This window comes from Mus musculus, chromosome 1 (genome assembly GCF_000001635.26).
Source record: "Mus musculus strain C57BL/6J chromosome 1, GRCm38.p6 C57BL/6J".
NCBI lineage: Eukaryota > Metazoa > Chordata > Mammalia > Rodentia > Muridae > Mus > Mus musculus.
Window position 1 is genome coordinate 7,086,823 of NC_000067.6, and position 16,386 is coordinate 7,103,208.

At 41.7% G+C, this 16,386-nt stretch overlaps 1 protein-coding gene across 4 annotated transcripts in view; it reads left to right on the plus strand.

Moving 5' to 3' along the window:
- The first annotated feature begins 254 nt into the window (after positions 1–254).
- Positions 255–16,386, plus strand: part of Pcmtd1 (protein-L-isoaspartate (D-aspartate) O-methyltransferase domain containing 1) — an 86,552-nt gene continuing 70,420 nt past the window's right edge. For 3 of the 4 annotated variants that reach the window (XR_373188.3, XM_006495535.3, XM_006495536.4), the window contains exon 1: positions 255–2,394. The gene's annotated coding sequence lies outside the window, so the exon portion shown is untranslated. The remainder of the gene's footprint in view (positions 2,395–16,386) is intronic. The other variant, NM_183028.3, reaches the window with a different exon arrangement.

Below are 16,386 nucleotides of genomic sequence, written 5' to 3' on the forward strand. Positions count from 1 at the left end.
CAGGCTTACTCCAACAGTGGATGGAGAATGCCAAGAACAAATTGCCTGCAGGCTATATAAAGTCTAAAATCTTTACATAAATCTGGATGATGAAACAACTTAAAAATTGACCAATATAACAAAGACAAGTATCATCGGTGTAGCACAGCATTAAAATTTGGAAGCAGTTTGGTACTCAGTATCCAGCCTTCCCAGATTATGAAGTTGTGGGAGGATATATAAGAAATGACAGGTGCAAAGGCAAGACGTGGGGCATAATTAGAAACATGGGTAGGTGGCAGGTACCAGGTGTATACACAGAAGTTATTACATGATTCTTTCCAGTTTAGCTGCTGTAGAAGAGAAACCCCTGGTCCTGTTTTATAAACACAGTACTTAGCATCCCTCTTATTAAACATCATCATTTTTGCACACCTCTAATCTCAGCCCTTGAAGGTGAAGAGAAGAAAAATAAAGCTGTGTTTAGCTCTTATTCAATAGAAAAAAAGGCCTACATAAAAAAAGTCCCAGCCGGGCGGTGGTGGTGCACGCCTTTAATCCTAGCACTTGGGAGGCAGAGGCAAGCAGATTTCTGAATTCGAGGCCAGCCTGGTCTACAAAGTGAGTTCCAAGACAGCCAGGGCTATACAGAGAAACCCTGTCTTAAAAAATCAAACCAAAACAAAACAAACAAAAAAAATTCCCATAGGGACTGAAATGAAAGAAAAAGAAAACCAAAATGTTTTCTAGTGTCTCACTGTTATTTTAAAACAGGTGAAGTGGAACTCATCTGTGATTTCTCAGAAGGCTGAGGCTCGGAGGATTTCACATTTGAGGACAGCCTGGAGATTCTGTTAAAACTCCCAAACCTTCCTAATTTATCATGTGATTTATTATGTTTATGGTAAGATGTATATATATATATATATATTTTTTTTTTTTTTTTGAGACAGTCTCATATAACCCAGGCTGACCTCAAATGAAGTATCTGCAGATAACTTTGGACTACTGATCTCTGCTGTCACCTGCGGAGCTTTTGGGATTACCACCCTGAGCCGTTACATCCACTCGATAAAATATTTTCACCTGCTAAAATTTCTGCCTAGAGTATCAGAAACCGAACCCCCAAAGACTGTTATGTGATCCCATCCTGTCCAGGGGTGCTTTGGTTCTAGGAGAGACACAAAGATAGGACTAAGGAATCCGGCCCACAGCCTCAGTCTAAGGGCTAAAAGGCCACCAAATCTAACTTCGTACTTGAGACATAAAGGTGAGCTGAAAGTCAGACCATCGCATAAGTTAACTTTGTTCCAGTTTTCAAGTGATTGGAAGCTCTCATTTTACTACTCTGTTCTTAAACACTTTACACAAGGTTACTGTAGGTGACAGCAACCTAGGCCTCAAGACCTTTTGTTTTCCTGATAGGGACTTGATATATGTATGTAGTACAGGCAGACTTTGAGCATCCCAAGTGCTGGGGTTACAAGCCAGTGCCACCACATCTGGAACGTGCATTTGGTTACAAATTACAGCATTGGGAAAGCAGTGTCTTTTTATGTGCTGGAAACAAACAAACAAACAAAAAATACAGTCCCAAAGTAGGAATCGACATGTTTACTGCGGAGGACTACAGATGTAGATGCTCCCCCTTGCTTCTGACCCTCGCCACTTCTCAACAAGCACTCCTTCCCGACACCGACACAGGCAGGGGCTTCGGCGTGGACCAAGAAGGCGTCAGCTGCGCCTGCACAGGGGGCGACGCATGCACCGCCGCCAGTCATTGGGTGCGCGCCGGGTCTGCAGGCATCCTCCCCATCACCCGATACAGAGACCCGCGGAGAGGCTGGAGATGAAGTGGCCTCGTAGATCCAGTCGGCAAAACGCCGACCGGAGGCGGAGCTGGGGACGGACTGAGTCACCAGACCCTGCGCTCCCGAGCTACGCAGCACACAAACAAAACAGCGACAGAATAGGAGGAGCCCCAGCTCTCGCGGCATCCGCGGGAGCTGCCAGCCGCTTGGGCAAGCCTCGCGTTGTTTGGTTAAGGGGCAGGGCGTTCAGCGAGAGGGCGGAGTCCAACCCAGCTGAGGGTGGGGGTGTTCCCAGGCCCCGTTGATTGGCATCTTTCTTCGGAGGGCGCCCCGCGCACGCGCAGCTCCCAGGAGGCGGTGGCGACTAGGGCAGTCCAGCTGCCCGGGTCCCGGGTTGCGGGTCGGGCTCCGCCCTCCCGCGTCGGCGCTGGCGGACGCTGTGCCGGGCCAGTCGGCTGTCTCTGCGGCGCTCCGCCCGCCGCCGGTCCGCCGCTGCTTTGGCCTGGAGGGCTCCCGCCTACGCAGGCTCGTGACGCGGGGGCTGGGACGGGGCTTCAGGGACTGAGCGGGCGCTGCCGCTGTGTGAGCGTCTTCTGCGCCTTCGGTAAGTGCGGTCCGCGTCCGCTGCTTTGGCATTTTAGACACCAGCCGGGAGAACGGATGGAGAGAGACAGGGCGAGCTGTTTTGCAGAGCCAAGGTGTTTTACAGCTTATTGCTTTTATGCGTGTTCTTTTAAAATCGTGAAACCACAGCTGTGCGTTTACAAATCTGAAGAATTTGGGTACAGAAGGAGGAGGAGGAATGCTCTTAGAAATGGAGCTAAAGTACTGCGTGCTCTGTAAGAAAAAAAAAAAAAGCTGCCAAACAATGAAGACACAAGACTCCTGCCCTCTTTCTGTCCTGGACCTCAACCCCAATATTTACGCTCCCACTACTCAGAGTAACCCGATCCCAAGTGTATGTATGCATCCAGCCTTTCAGGATTTTGTCGGTGCAAGTGAGGAGTGTGTTTATAGACGAAAATTAAAGTCCTATATAGAATATAGATTTTTGGGCCAGTAGTATACGGAACTCTCCACTCTTTTTTTTAAAAACATACTTTATTGTTAAATGTTACTGTTTAGCATGGGCTTCACACTTTCAGTAGCGAGTCAGTTAAAAGCTTATTGTATGTTTTGTGATTTGCGACGCAGTTCTATAGCTCAAGCTGAGATAGAGCCCCCTGTGCTGTGGAAGCTGACCTTGAACTCTTAGCTTCTGCCTCCACCTCCCGAGTGCTAGGATCAAACAGGAGCTGTTGTGCCTGGCCTACGTGCCAGTATTTTGCAACTTAATATATTGACTTTCACAGTATCTAAGGCCACATGCGATACTTTCATATGAAACAGGTTGCTAGTCTTTGCTTAGACCTCAGAGTTTACATGAGAGGGAATGACTGCCTAAAGATTACACAAAGTTTACTTTTTCTTTATGTCATAAAGTTTAAATACCATATGGTTAGATAGCAGCATTTAATTCTTTAAACTCTAGGAGGCTACTTTTGATGAAACTCGTAGAAAGTCACCATTTAGAAATTTTGTACTCAAATAAGAAAAAAAAAAAACCCACCACGGATTAAATATTTTGCAAGGTGAACCCTAGGGAGAAGTCTGAAAGTGGAAGAAAAGTGGTTCTGCACGCATTATTGTGCTAATCTTGCTAGCTTCCAAGGGAAACAGTCTACTAAAGTAATCATAGGCAACCGTCTTATTCCAAACAGGCCTGTCCTTAAAATCATAGACACAATTGTGCACATTTATTTAGGAATCGAACTTAAAAGACTTGAAGAGATCTATGGTATTTTCGTTGTTTTTGTCAACAATATGCTGGTACTTTTTTGTTTTTAAATAAAAGCCTAAGTAGTGTCTTCCTGCTTCTGTGGTCAGTCAGCTCAGGCCTGGAGTGCCTGACTAAGCGCCTGCTCTGCTTTTCTGGGTGGGCTGAGTACCTGAACTGCATTTATGGCCCTGCCTTGTCCTCCTGAATGGAAACTGCCTTATCAAAAATATCGAAAATAAGTGTAGGAAACTATCCTGGTGTCGTTTTCGATGAGGTTTCTGGTGGTTTCATATTAAAATAGCTGAAACACTGTAAATTGAAAAGAATACAAAGTAGACAAAATTAAACTTTGCTTATTGCATGGGAATTAAAAATGTGTTACTGGGGTTTGTGCCTTATAGTATATAATACTTTCATTTTCTGGCAGGTGTGACTAACTGTAGTTTAAGGAACTATGACCAGTAGTGAGTTCAAATAAAGTGTGATCAAATTATGCATTTGAGGAGAAACCCATGTATAGTTAAAGATTTGAGCAGTTCTTGTTTGCTCAGGATAACAAGGTAGGTGTTAAGTATCTGCCATTCATTATCTCTTACTCTGTATTGGATGTCTCATATTGGTGCACACGAAAATATTTCAGCCCAGAAAAATATTTTCAACAGACTAACTTTCAGTTATAGAAGTGGGAAGAGTTGGGAATGTGCTAAGTGTGTTCAGAAATTAAAAGCAATGGCTGGAGTTGGAGCTCCTGGCATGTCTGAGGCTCTCCGTGATTCCTGCTAAAAACAGTCCTTTGCCTGATGGGAAAGCTTGCTTTTTAGTTTATCATGAAAAGTCTTTTGGGGACTTGTTAATGTGAGTAGCTAGAGACAAATCAAGTGTTTGGGGGTCTTGTGTTTCTTCCTTTTTCTTTTTATAAATAAAAGGCACAAGGAATTATATCTGCAGCTTAAATCATCATCATCATCACCACCACCACCACCATTATTAATTTCTCCCTTTTTTGGGCTTTGTTTGGCTTTGTTTATCTTTGGTCAGTGTAAAAAACACAACGTTTATTACATACCAAAATGTGAGAGTACTAACATTCCATTTGGAATTTTAAGAACAGCCATTTTAGATTTCATCAGAGTTGTTCTTCCAAAGTTGGGATTGCAGGAAGAAGCCAAAGTAGTGAAGAGGGGGCTGAAAATTGAGAATTGACTGTCAGTAAGCAAAGGGAGAAAGAAAGTAGTTTTTAAAAGATTGCTTAGAATCAGATGTATGGATGCAGAAGGAGATGGAGTTACAATTCTTAGTTTTGAGATATTGGAATAATATCTAATTATTAATTAAGTATCCTTTATTCTGTCCTGGTGGGAATAGAATTAGAATAATTAATAACTTTGTACAACAATCCCACTTCTGTTCAGTGTGTAGTTCATTTCACTGCAGTTGAAGAGCTGTCACACGTGAAGCGCTGTGAAGGACTGTGACTACCTGCTCTGAGCCATCACCCAGCAATAGTCCTTCTGTGACTGTAGTCTCTGCCTGCTCTGAGCCATCACCCAGCAATGGTCCTTCTGCCTTGGGTATCCTTGGTTTTGGTTCTCAGCTTCCTTTTCTAGCTGTGCCTGTGATTTCATCTGCTTGTCCCCTGTCTCCTGTGTCCTGATTTTGCATCACTAGCTCATTTTCTTTAACCTTGAGATTCCCTGCCTGTGTTATTCTCTCTGATAAGTTCTTATTGGGTACCACTCTGTTACTTTGAATTTGTTACATTGTGAACTGAATAACTCTTTCTTATTTCTTTATTTTAATAAAGAATATTTTCTTAGTCATGTAGGCCCCAAATCAAAAGGTCACCCCAATTTTTGTTTTTACTGTCTGTTATTCTCACTAGTATTTTTTGTCACTGTGTGTTTTAGTCAGGGTTCCTATTCCTGCACAAATATCATAACCAAGAAGCAAGTTGGGAAGGAAAGGGTTTATTCAGCTTACACTTCCATGTTGCTGTTTATCACCAAAGGAAGTCCGGACTGGAACTCAGACAGGTCAGAAAGCAGGAGCTGATGCACAGGTCACGGAGGGATGTTCCTTACTGGCTTGCTATGCTTGTTCAAACTTCTCTTCATAAGACTTAAAGAGAACAAAGTCTCTGCTGGGCTTCTTTGAAACTTCCTTTGTCAATGCAATTATTCTGAGTCTCTTCACTTTAGCCTCAAGCAGACTTTTCAGACAAGGGCAAAAAGTAGCCACATTCTTCACCAAAATACCACAAAAACAGTCTTTATGCCACAATCTGAAATTCTTCTCCTTTGAAATCTCTTGAGCCAGGTTAATATAGTTCAAATCACTCCCAGCAACAAAATCTTCCATATTCCTACTAGGATGACCCATTAAGCTCCATTTAAAGCATTCCACTGTGTTCCAAATCCAAAGTCCCCAAATCCACTTTCTTTCAAATAAAAGCATGGTCCGGCGGCCTATCATAGCAATACCCCAGTCCCCGGTACCACTTTTGCCTTAGTTAGGGTTTTACTGCTGTGAACAGACACCATGACCAAGGCAAGTCTTATAAAAAACAACATTTAATTGGGGCTGGCTTACAGGTTCAGAGGTTCAGTCCATTATCATCAAGGTGAGAGCATGGCAGTATCCCGGCAGGCATGGCACAGGCAGAGCTGAGAGTTCTACGTCTTCATCCAAAGGCTGCTAGTGGAAGACTGACTTCCAGGCACCTAGGGTGTGGGTCTTAAGCCCACACTCACAGTGAAACACCTATTCCAACAGGTTACACCTATTCCAACAAGGCCGTACTCCCTGGTCCAAGAATATACAAACCATCACACTGTGCCTTTTTTTCTTGTTCTTCTAGCAGATGTGTATACCTTAAGATACTTCTGATTTCTCGGTTTTGCTTTTCATTCTGTTTCTGAGACTAATTGTTCTAAAAACGTCCTGAATGTGGTCTTTGATTTGTGACAAATAAAGACCCTAAACACACACAAACACACACACACACACACACACACACACACACACACACACACACAATATGTATGCCCGCCACATGCCCACAACTAGCACTTTGTTCTCGTTGGTCCTTGTGATATATAGCAGGTGCTATTACCCTAGTTCACTTGTAAAGAAACCAGGGAGGGCCTAGTATGTGGAGGGGCTAGAATTGATGCTGCAGGCATCTGCCTAGTTCCTCTGCGTTGTCTGTATTAAATCAACCCAGTGCTTTTTAAAAAACTGACTTTGTGTTTTAACAGACTTTAGCGTTGGGCCCCCAAAACCTTCAGTTTTACCATACTTTTTTCTTCTCATGCATTGTCCATTTCTTGGGATCTTTTTGCTTTTTTTTCCATCTTTATTTTTAAAAATAAGTCCTGTATGAAAGACTGGTCAGGCTCCCCTTTCTTGGTTAGTGTTTTGGTAGCTTGTGCCTGTTTACATACCTCTAGGATGATCCTGTTTACTCCCAAACTTCCAGCCATTGTAACTAACTGTGAAGTTCTTGGAAGGAGAAGCCAATTCTTAAGTTATTAATTTGGAATTGGCGAGTGACTGGGAAACTCCACTGCCTTGACATGTAAGAAGCATTTCATTTTCATTGCCACATTTTTGTTTCAAAATTCTGTTTGTTCTGTATTCCTTTTCTTTCTTGACACATAAATACACACCACGAGCTTACTAGATAGAGTTCTGTGTGTCTAACAATTCTATTTTCTTGTTCTAGTTATGTCGATTGACCAAGCCAGCCAATCAACAGGTTCTCCAGGGCATGAGGGAGGATTAAAGAAAAAGAAAATGACAATGAGACAACACTGTAGCATGACCCCAGCCAGTTCTGAGGCTGAGGTGAATTTATTTTTCCCAATCTGCTTTTATATCATATTAATTACCTGCAAGTAATAAGGAACAAGCAAGGCAATAAACACAAATAGTCAAGGAACTAGCAGTGCAATAAAGTCCCATGATCACTGTTTCTAAGTGCTTATCAGGATGACCAAGATCTCTGAGCCTACTTCCCTGTCCTAGCCCAAAGTCATATTCTTGCCTGAAGCCTATGGTATTTGTTCTAGATTACTGCCTGAGCTTACTTCTGAGTCCTGGCCCAATGTTGAATTCCTGGCAAGGAGCTGCAAAAGCTTTCCACAATAGATAATGTGGATTCTTTTCAGATTATTAGGAAATGGTAGATTGCTCATCTGAAAACTAATTTACTTGAGTGCTTGGTTCCTTGGTATACTGAGTTTGTAAAAAAATCAGTGTTTTGGTATGTGAATTTTCCATGCTGTCAAGTTGACCCAGCTTCCTAATGAACTGCAGAACTCTCATGAACCACTTCACAGTTTCTTCTGTGTATGCAGAGATTGAAAAGATTTAGCAAAATCACGTGTGTTCTTTTGTTTTTGTTTTGTTATATTTGGAAGTTGTAATCATCTAATCATCTGGATGCTCACACAGATTGGATGCTACATCAGGTTCTGAGTTCAGTCCCTAGACTCACTGTCACCACCGGAAAAATCAAAAGAAAAATCAAAAGAAAACAAAAAAGCCCAAACAAATGAACAAATAAACAAAACTCCTAGTAGTTGAACTTTCGGTGAGGGGAAAATCAGATTCTTGTTTTAAAAAATATTTATTTACTTAATGTATGCGAAGGTTCTGTCCATATGAATGCCTGCAGGCTAGAAGAGGGCATCAGATCCCATTATACATGGTTGTGAGACACTATTTGATTGCAGGGAATTGTCTGGAAGAGTAGCTAGTGCTTTTAACTGGTGAGCCATGTCTCTAGTCTCAGGGAAAATCAAGTTTAAAAGCTGAAATAGAGGGTGCCCCCACCTTTAATCTCAGCACCTGGGAGACAGAGGCAGGTAGATCTCTGAGTTCAAGGTCAGTCTGGTCTACATATGGAGTTTCAGGACAGTTAGGGCTACATAGTGAGACTATATCAAGGAGGGAAACAAATAGACCTTTGTTTATAGGCAGTGAGACAGGTGGACAGGAAAAAAGCATGGCACACTTTTTGCTTTTTACTCAGTGGACTGTATGACACTGGAGGCGTGAAGATTCAGAGACCAGAAAACGACTTTAATATTTGGGTTTGAAGAATGGGTAATCTGGATAGCCATATGGGAATGTAATTAGACAAAAGGTGTGATCTGGCTCAGTGCCTGAGAGGAAGGAAAATTTGTCTGTAAAGATTTTCCTTGGTGTCTCTGTGCCTTTCACTTGGTATAGGTCAGTATGCTTGGATGAGGGGAAATTGATCTCTCAGAAAAGTTAGGTCGGAATCTTTTCATGACCCACTCTTGATACAAGAGGATATGGGAAGGTTAAGATAAAATGTCTAGATTTTATGGCTCACTTTTGGGGGTGAGAACTATAATTTCTGTGACCTTCTTTAGGGAGGAGGAATACTCATTTCTCTAGCCTATTTTGGAGGGAAATGGAGCAGGATAAGAAAGGGTAAGGTAAGATAGTCAGAGGGCCTGCTTGCTCCTGAGGCTCTTCAGTAAGTTTTCTACATTCAAAGTAGTCAACATACGAAGCCCCATGCTCTCTGGTATTGTGGTTTTGAACCATAGTGGATGTTTTTCTGATCTGATCTTTTCTGATCTGATGATGGTTCATGGGTGATGAGTGAGGAGGGTGAGATCACGTGGCTAGAAGCTATAACAATTGAGAGTGTGCTGTAAGGGCTTTCCATCCATACAAGTTTTTCCACTATGAACATGTTTAGTAGTTCAGTGTTTAGACATTGTTAACACTAGAAACTTGCCACAAGCGCTTGCTGTAGGTTGGTCCCCACTGTGACACTGATAGAGGTGATAGGAATTTAAGAAGTGCCTGGTGGCTGGGAGCTCTTGAAAGGCATTAAAGTGGTGCTCAGGTGATGCCTGGGTAATTCTCAGTAGAGGTAGCTCTAGCAAGAGATAATTAGAGCCTGCTCACCTGGGCTCTCCCATTTCCTATTTGGGTTGTACATGTTTTCTAACACTGGTTTCCTTCTTTGCCACCCACCACCATGTAGTACAAGCAGGATGGCTGGTTTGAAAACAGAGACCGTGTTGTGGCATAGCTTTAACTTTCCAAGAGGTGTAGGGAATAACTTTTTGTTCTGACAGAGTTTGCCTCTGATATCTTGATGAAAAACTGACAGTTGTAGCCTGTTGTAGTATATTGAACACAAAACCTGTTTAGGGAGCAGACTCCCCAATAGTATCATTAGTATCATGAAGAAAACGCCTTGCCCTCCAAGGCCACGTGGTCTTTTATGTGACAGTCGATGCTTTAATTATAAAGTTACTGTATTTTCAAGTGGGAGACTTAAAGTACTGAAAGAAGCAAAGCTAAAGAACTTTCCTCTTCAGTGGGCCTTTCCCTGCTCATGGGTTGGCAGAACCATTGCACGAGCTTTGATATGTAAACAAGAACAATGTATTTGTGCACCTGAAGAGTATGAGAAAGGCTCAAGGGATGACTCAGTTGGCAAAGTGCTTGCCACACTAGCATGAGGTGAATTTAGATTCCCAGAACCTGAGTGAAAACCCAGTGACAGTAATAGCTTCCCTACTAATTTAGCACTGGGAGGAGACTGAAGGGAGCATCCTGGGGGCTTGTTGGCCAGCCAGTTTACATGAATTGGTAAGCTCCAGGTTCCATAAGAGACCTGTCTCAGTAGGGTGGATTGAAGACGGCACTTAAAATTTACCTCTGGCCATTTTATTCATGCATGTGCACGCACACTTCCACATACATTTTCATATATACATGCACATACACATGCATATACCACACATACATAACATCAGAGTCTTCTTGAATAGCAAGGAAGTGAAGAACAGTATCAGGATTTTACTTACAAATAATTATTTTACTTACAAATAATGATACAAATAACAATAATGATATGTGTGTGTGTGTGTGTGTGTGTGTGTGTGTAACATACAGACACACACAATGAAATGAGTTTGAGAACAGCCTAGGCTGCATGAGACCCTATCTCAGTGAAGGAAATTCCAAACAAATAGCTACAGTGATGCTCTGGCAAAGGTAACTAGTGAAATTTCTTTGATTTCTTCCAACTTAGTGTGTTATAAATGTAGAATGTAATTATGTAAATCACAACAGCTTCTCTTAGATTCTTTGTCTGGTCTGTCAGGTGATACCAGGTAATTTAAGGTCTCCCAAACTTGTTTTGCGAGACAAGATTTCTCTGTGTTGTCCTAGCTCCTGGATGTCTTATAACTTGCTCTGTAGACCAGGCTATCCTTGAACTCAGAAATTCACCTGCCTTTGCCTCCCAAGTACTGGGATTATAGGCATGCATCACTACCACCCAGCCCAAGTTATATATTTCTTCATACCTATTTTCATAATAATAATAGTTTGATTTCTTCAATAAGGATTATGGGGTGTTTTTATTTTTTTTTTATAAATATGAGTTTGAATACTTTTCTGATAGATGTAAAAACTTAGCTTTTGAAACTCTTTTTTGAGACAAGGTATTAGGTCTAGCAGGCTTCAATCTCCCTGTGTAGTAGAGGATGCGCTTGAACTTGGGATCTTCTTCCCTCTGTTTCTGCGGGTGCTGCATTATAGGTATGCTTTACCACTTGTTGTTTATGTGGTGTTGGGGACTGGACTCACGACTTCATACATGCTATGGAAGGTTTTTTTTTTTTTTTTTTTTTTTTTTCTAACTGAGTGTAGTAGTTAGGGTTTTACCAAGGCAAGTCTTATAAAAAACAACATTTAATTGGGGCTGGCTTACAGATTCAGAGGTTCAGTCCATTATCATCAAAGTGGGAACATGGCAGCATCCAGCCAGGCATGGTGCAGGAGGATCTGAGAGTTCTATGTCTTCATCCAAAGGCTGCTAGTGGAAGACTGACTTCCAGGCAACTAGGGTGAGGATCTTATGCCCACATTCACAGTGATACACTTACTTTAACCAGGTCACACCAATTCCAACAAGGCCACACCTCCAAAAGGTGCCACTCCCTGGTCCAAGAATATACTAACCATCACACTGAGCTATCACACTGAGCTATCTTCCCAGCCCATAAAAGCTACTTTGTAAAAGTTTTTACCTATGCCATTTGTTCCTCATTCAGGGTATCATGAATATGTGTCTAGATTTGGCCATTATGGTTTAGTTCTTTGTTGTTTGTTTGCTTTACATGGAGTTCATTTGTGCTTATGTGTTTTGAACCTCTGTTCTTTGTTTTCTTCTTTTGATACAGGGTCTCACTGAAGTTCTGGCTTGACTGGAACTCCTTGTGTAGACCAGGCTGGCTTTGACCTCATAGAGATCACCCGCCTCTGTCTCTCAAATGCTGGGATCATGCCTGGCTTCTTTGCTTTTCTTATAGTCACTTATATCTTATTAGACATTAAAAATAACATAATAAATCAAAGGGCATTTGTTTGTTTTTGCTTCCAAATAGTGTGCTGGCTAGGAGTCTTTGAAAAAGTATTAAAAGTATCAAGAAGTCACAGGGGATTGGAGCAATATTGCTGACTGTCCACAGGTAGCATGCCAGGTAATTGTAGGGACCTTTGTTACCTTAGTTCCCCTGCAAGTCAAATAGTTATGGTGATAGAACTGGGAAAACTGAGCACTTGAATTTTTCTTTGGTGTGGAGCTTTATATAAGAGGAAATGGTGCTTTTGGAGTCCAGGCTGTGCTGAGGCCTTCAGATGACAGCAGGAGAATTTCTGCACATGCATGGTCAGCTGCTTGGTGCTTTTAGCTGTTGGCTGTGGAGGCACAGGTAAATGGATCATTCAATGTTCTGTGTTCATTGCCAATAGGTAGGTACCATTGTATCTTGATATAAGTTTAGTAGAAGGAAATATTTAGAAATTCTTTACCTTCAAAAACTGGTTTATGTATGGTATTTGGGAGGACAGTTTACTTTAGCCCAATGACTTGCAGTTTTCTTTTCTTTTTAAAGATTTATTTATTTATTTATTTATTTATTGTTATATGTAAGTACATTGTAGCTGTCTTCAGACACACCAGAAGAGGGCGTCAGATCCCGTTATGGATAGTTGTGAGCCACTATATGGTTGCTGGGATTTTCACTTCAGAAGAGCTGTCAGTGCTCTTGCATCTCTCCAGCCCAGCAGTTTTCATCAATATATTCTATGTGTGTGTGTTCATGTTCTATGTATGCTTCTGTGTGTGCTTCTATGTGTGTGTGTGTTTTCTATGTATGCTTCTCTGTTTCTATGAGTGTGTGTGCTTCCATGTGTGTGTTCTTCTATGTATGCGTCTGTGTGTGTGCTTCTGTATGTGTTCTCTGTGTGATGTATGTGTCTGTGTGTGTGTGTGTGTGTGTGTGTGTGTGTGTGTGTGTTTGTGTACAGCCTTAGCCTTACTGTATAGTCTAGGCTTGCACTCCTAACACTCAGACTCACAGTTTTCCTGTTTGTGGTCTGTGTTGTGTTTATAGGCGTATAGATTACCATATCCAGCTCATCATTGTTTCTTGTTGATTAGATTGCATGTATGTATGTATGTATGTGCTTTGTGGTTTTTAGAAAGAGTCTCAGGCTGGCCTTGACGTACTGTGAAGCTGAGCATGATTTTCAGTTTCCTAGTTTGCTGCGTCCACTTCGCGAGTGTTGAGATTGCAGGCATGGTTTATATGACACTGGAGACTTCACCCAAGGACTCCACCAGCTGACGACAGCCCCAGCTTCTAGAGGCAGTTTAACAATCTTAATGTTCATATTCAAACAAATGGTCAGATTTTGGAACACAAAGGTAATCAGTAGGATGTTAGTGTCAAGAAAAGCATGCAGTTGTCTCTGGTTTTACAAGCATTGTAAAACCTATCTTAAAAGAGTTACTTTTAAATACGTCTAAGTTATTTTAATGGGGTTGGTTTTCTTTCCTATACAAAATGATTTGAACTTGTTCTTTTGTGAACCAGATAAATTAAAAGACCTTTTGTTTTTACAATGATTTGTATAGATATCTGTGTATAATAGCTGATTCTGAAATGGACTTAGCTCTAAAAAAATGGCATGAAATCACTATGGTTCAGTAACTGAACTGCTTCATTATTTACAATGACAAAGAAGCTTGCTTTTTTCTATTGGGGATATGTGTTGCCAATATGTAGTAATCATTGTCTTTATTGTATCTCAGAAGCCCTTAAAGTAATTGGCACTAATTATATGTGTGTACATATATAGTCATGTATGCACTTCTGTGCACATGCTGCACGGGAGGGAACATTCACACAGAGTGCAGTGGAAATAATCTCCCTTGTGTGTTTCAGGAAAAAGGAGTTTCCGTTTGAGTGGCAGTTCCTGGAATTGAGGTCCTAAATCTTTTGGTTTTGTTTTCCTGGTGACGCCTTGATTTTACTCTAGGGAGTCCAGTGTCAGACTTGTGACTTCCACAACTACAAAATAATAAAGTTGGGTTTAAGCCATTAAGTTCTTGATAGTTCATTAAGGCAGTAATAGAAAACTCCAGTTACTATGTATATTGTAAACATCTCATTCCTTAGGGAAGTGGATGGTGTAGGATGCTTTAAATTGGGGGAACTGTAAGATTGTTTTTGTCATAAATTAGCAAAAATTGTTATGGTTAGTTATGGAGCTTTTCCTTAAAGCTAGTGGGAGTAATTGCCAAAAATAGTTGCTTTGAAAGTCAAGGGGCAAGAGGTAGGACATTTTGATTTTAGAGATACTAAATTTGAAGTGATAGTGGAACCCACCTTCCCTGTGAAATTACTCTAGACATTTACTAAATACATGGGATTATTTGCCCGATTAGTAAATCAGGACAGTAGTTATTGTACTCTGAAATCTCTCAGACCAGTGGTTCTCAACCTTCCTAATGCTGGGACCTTTTTTTTCCCCCTCTTTTTTGTTGTTGTTTTGGTTTTTCAAGACAGGGTTTCTCTGTGTAGCCCTGGCTGTCCTGGAATTCACTCTGTAGACCAGGCTGGCCTCAAACTCAGAAATCCACTTGCCTCTGTCTCCCAAGTGCCGGGATTAAAGGCATGTACCACCACTGCCTGGCTTAATTTTGTTGTTGTTGTTGCGACCTTTTAATACAGTTTCTCTTGGCATGTTACATAATCATAATTATTTTCTTTGCTACTTTATAACTGTAATTTTGCTACTGTCATAAATTATAATGTAAATATTTTTGGAGATAGAGGTATACCAAAGTGGTTACGACCCACAGGTTGAGTGAGAACAGATGTCCCATACTGTGTGTTGGAGACAAAAAAAAAAAAAGGTAGCAAACCCCACCCAACAATGAACAACAACAACAATAAAAAGAACAAAACACCCATGGAAGGAGTTACAGAGACAAAGTTTGGAGCTGTGACGAAAGGATGGACCATCTAGAGACTGCCATATGCAGGGATCCATCCCATAATCAGCTTCCAAAAGCTGACACCATTGCATACACTAGCAAGATTTTGCTGAAAGGACCCAGATATAGCTCTCTCTTGTGAGACTATGCCGGGGCCTAGCAAACACAGAAGTGGATGCTCACAGTCAGCTATTGGATGGATCACAGGGCCCCCAATGGAGGAGCTAGAGAAATTACCCAAGGAGCTAAAGGGAACTGTAACCCTATAGGTGTAACAACAATATGAACTAACCAGTACCCCGGAGCTCTTGACTCTAGCTGCATATGTATCAAAAGATGGCCTAGTCAGCCATCACTGGAAAGAGAGGCCCATTGGACTTGCAAACTTTATATGCCCCAGTACAGGGGAACGCCAGAGCCAAAAAGGGGGAGTGGGTGGGTAGGGGGTTGGGGGGGTGGGTATGGGGGACTTTTGGGATAGCATTGAAAATGTAAACGAGGAAAATACCTAATTAAAAAAAAAAAAACCTCAACAACAACAACAACAAAAAAAAACCCACACAGCTGCTTAAATTATCTTTCTGGCAGAATGAAGTCACGTGTATTTCTCATAAGGAGTCTTCCCAGTTTGGAAGAAAATGTTTGTACTGGAAGAAATTGTGAATATTCATTGTTCTTAGAGAAAAACCTACCTTATGAACTGTAGGCATATAATGCATTTCTATTCTGGACCAAGCAGCTGCTAAAAAGGACAACTAGTTTGCAGCAATGATGTTGGATATCAAGTTTTTAAGTTGCTGTCTTGAAACATGCTGTTTTAGTCAGGGATGGTTTCTCCCTGTAATCTCAGCATTGGGAGAACAAAGAAGATTGCTACAAAGTTAAAGGTAGGAGCACACACTTAAGAGGTGGAGTCAGGAGAATCAGGATCCTATGGCAATCCTTGGCTGTGTAGAGTTGGAGCTATCCTGGATTAGGTGGAACTTAGTCAAGGTGTGGAGGATAGAAAGGAGACACATGGCCCAGGCTGGCCTCACACTCCTGCTGATCTGCCTGACGGCAAGCAGGTGCAACTGTATCTTGTTAAACATGCCACGACTTGAGGGCTGTGGTTGAACACCTCAGTAAGAAGCTAGCCGAGGGCCTGGGCTCCAGTCCTTGGAGATGTGCTTTGGCTGATTTGTGTGACTAGAATTTGCCAGGAATTTACCTATGCCAGTAGCAGAAACAGTTGTTCATACACTTAATGATAGGGGAGGTTGGAGGGGAACCTTACGGGTTTTGGTGCATTGTGGAAGTTTGGTATTTGGAAGGCTTACCAAGTCTGCTGCCCTATCCAGTAAGCAAAGCCCTTTGCCACCTGCAGTATCTTCAGTGCCGTCGGCTAAACAGTAACTACTAGTTGACATTAATGTAGGAGATAGTGCATT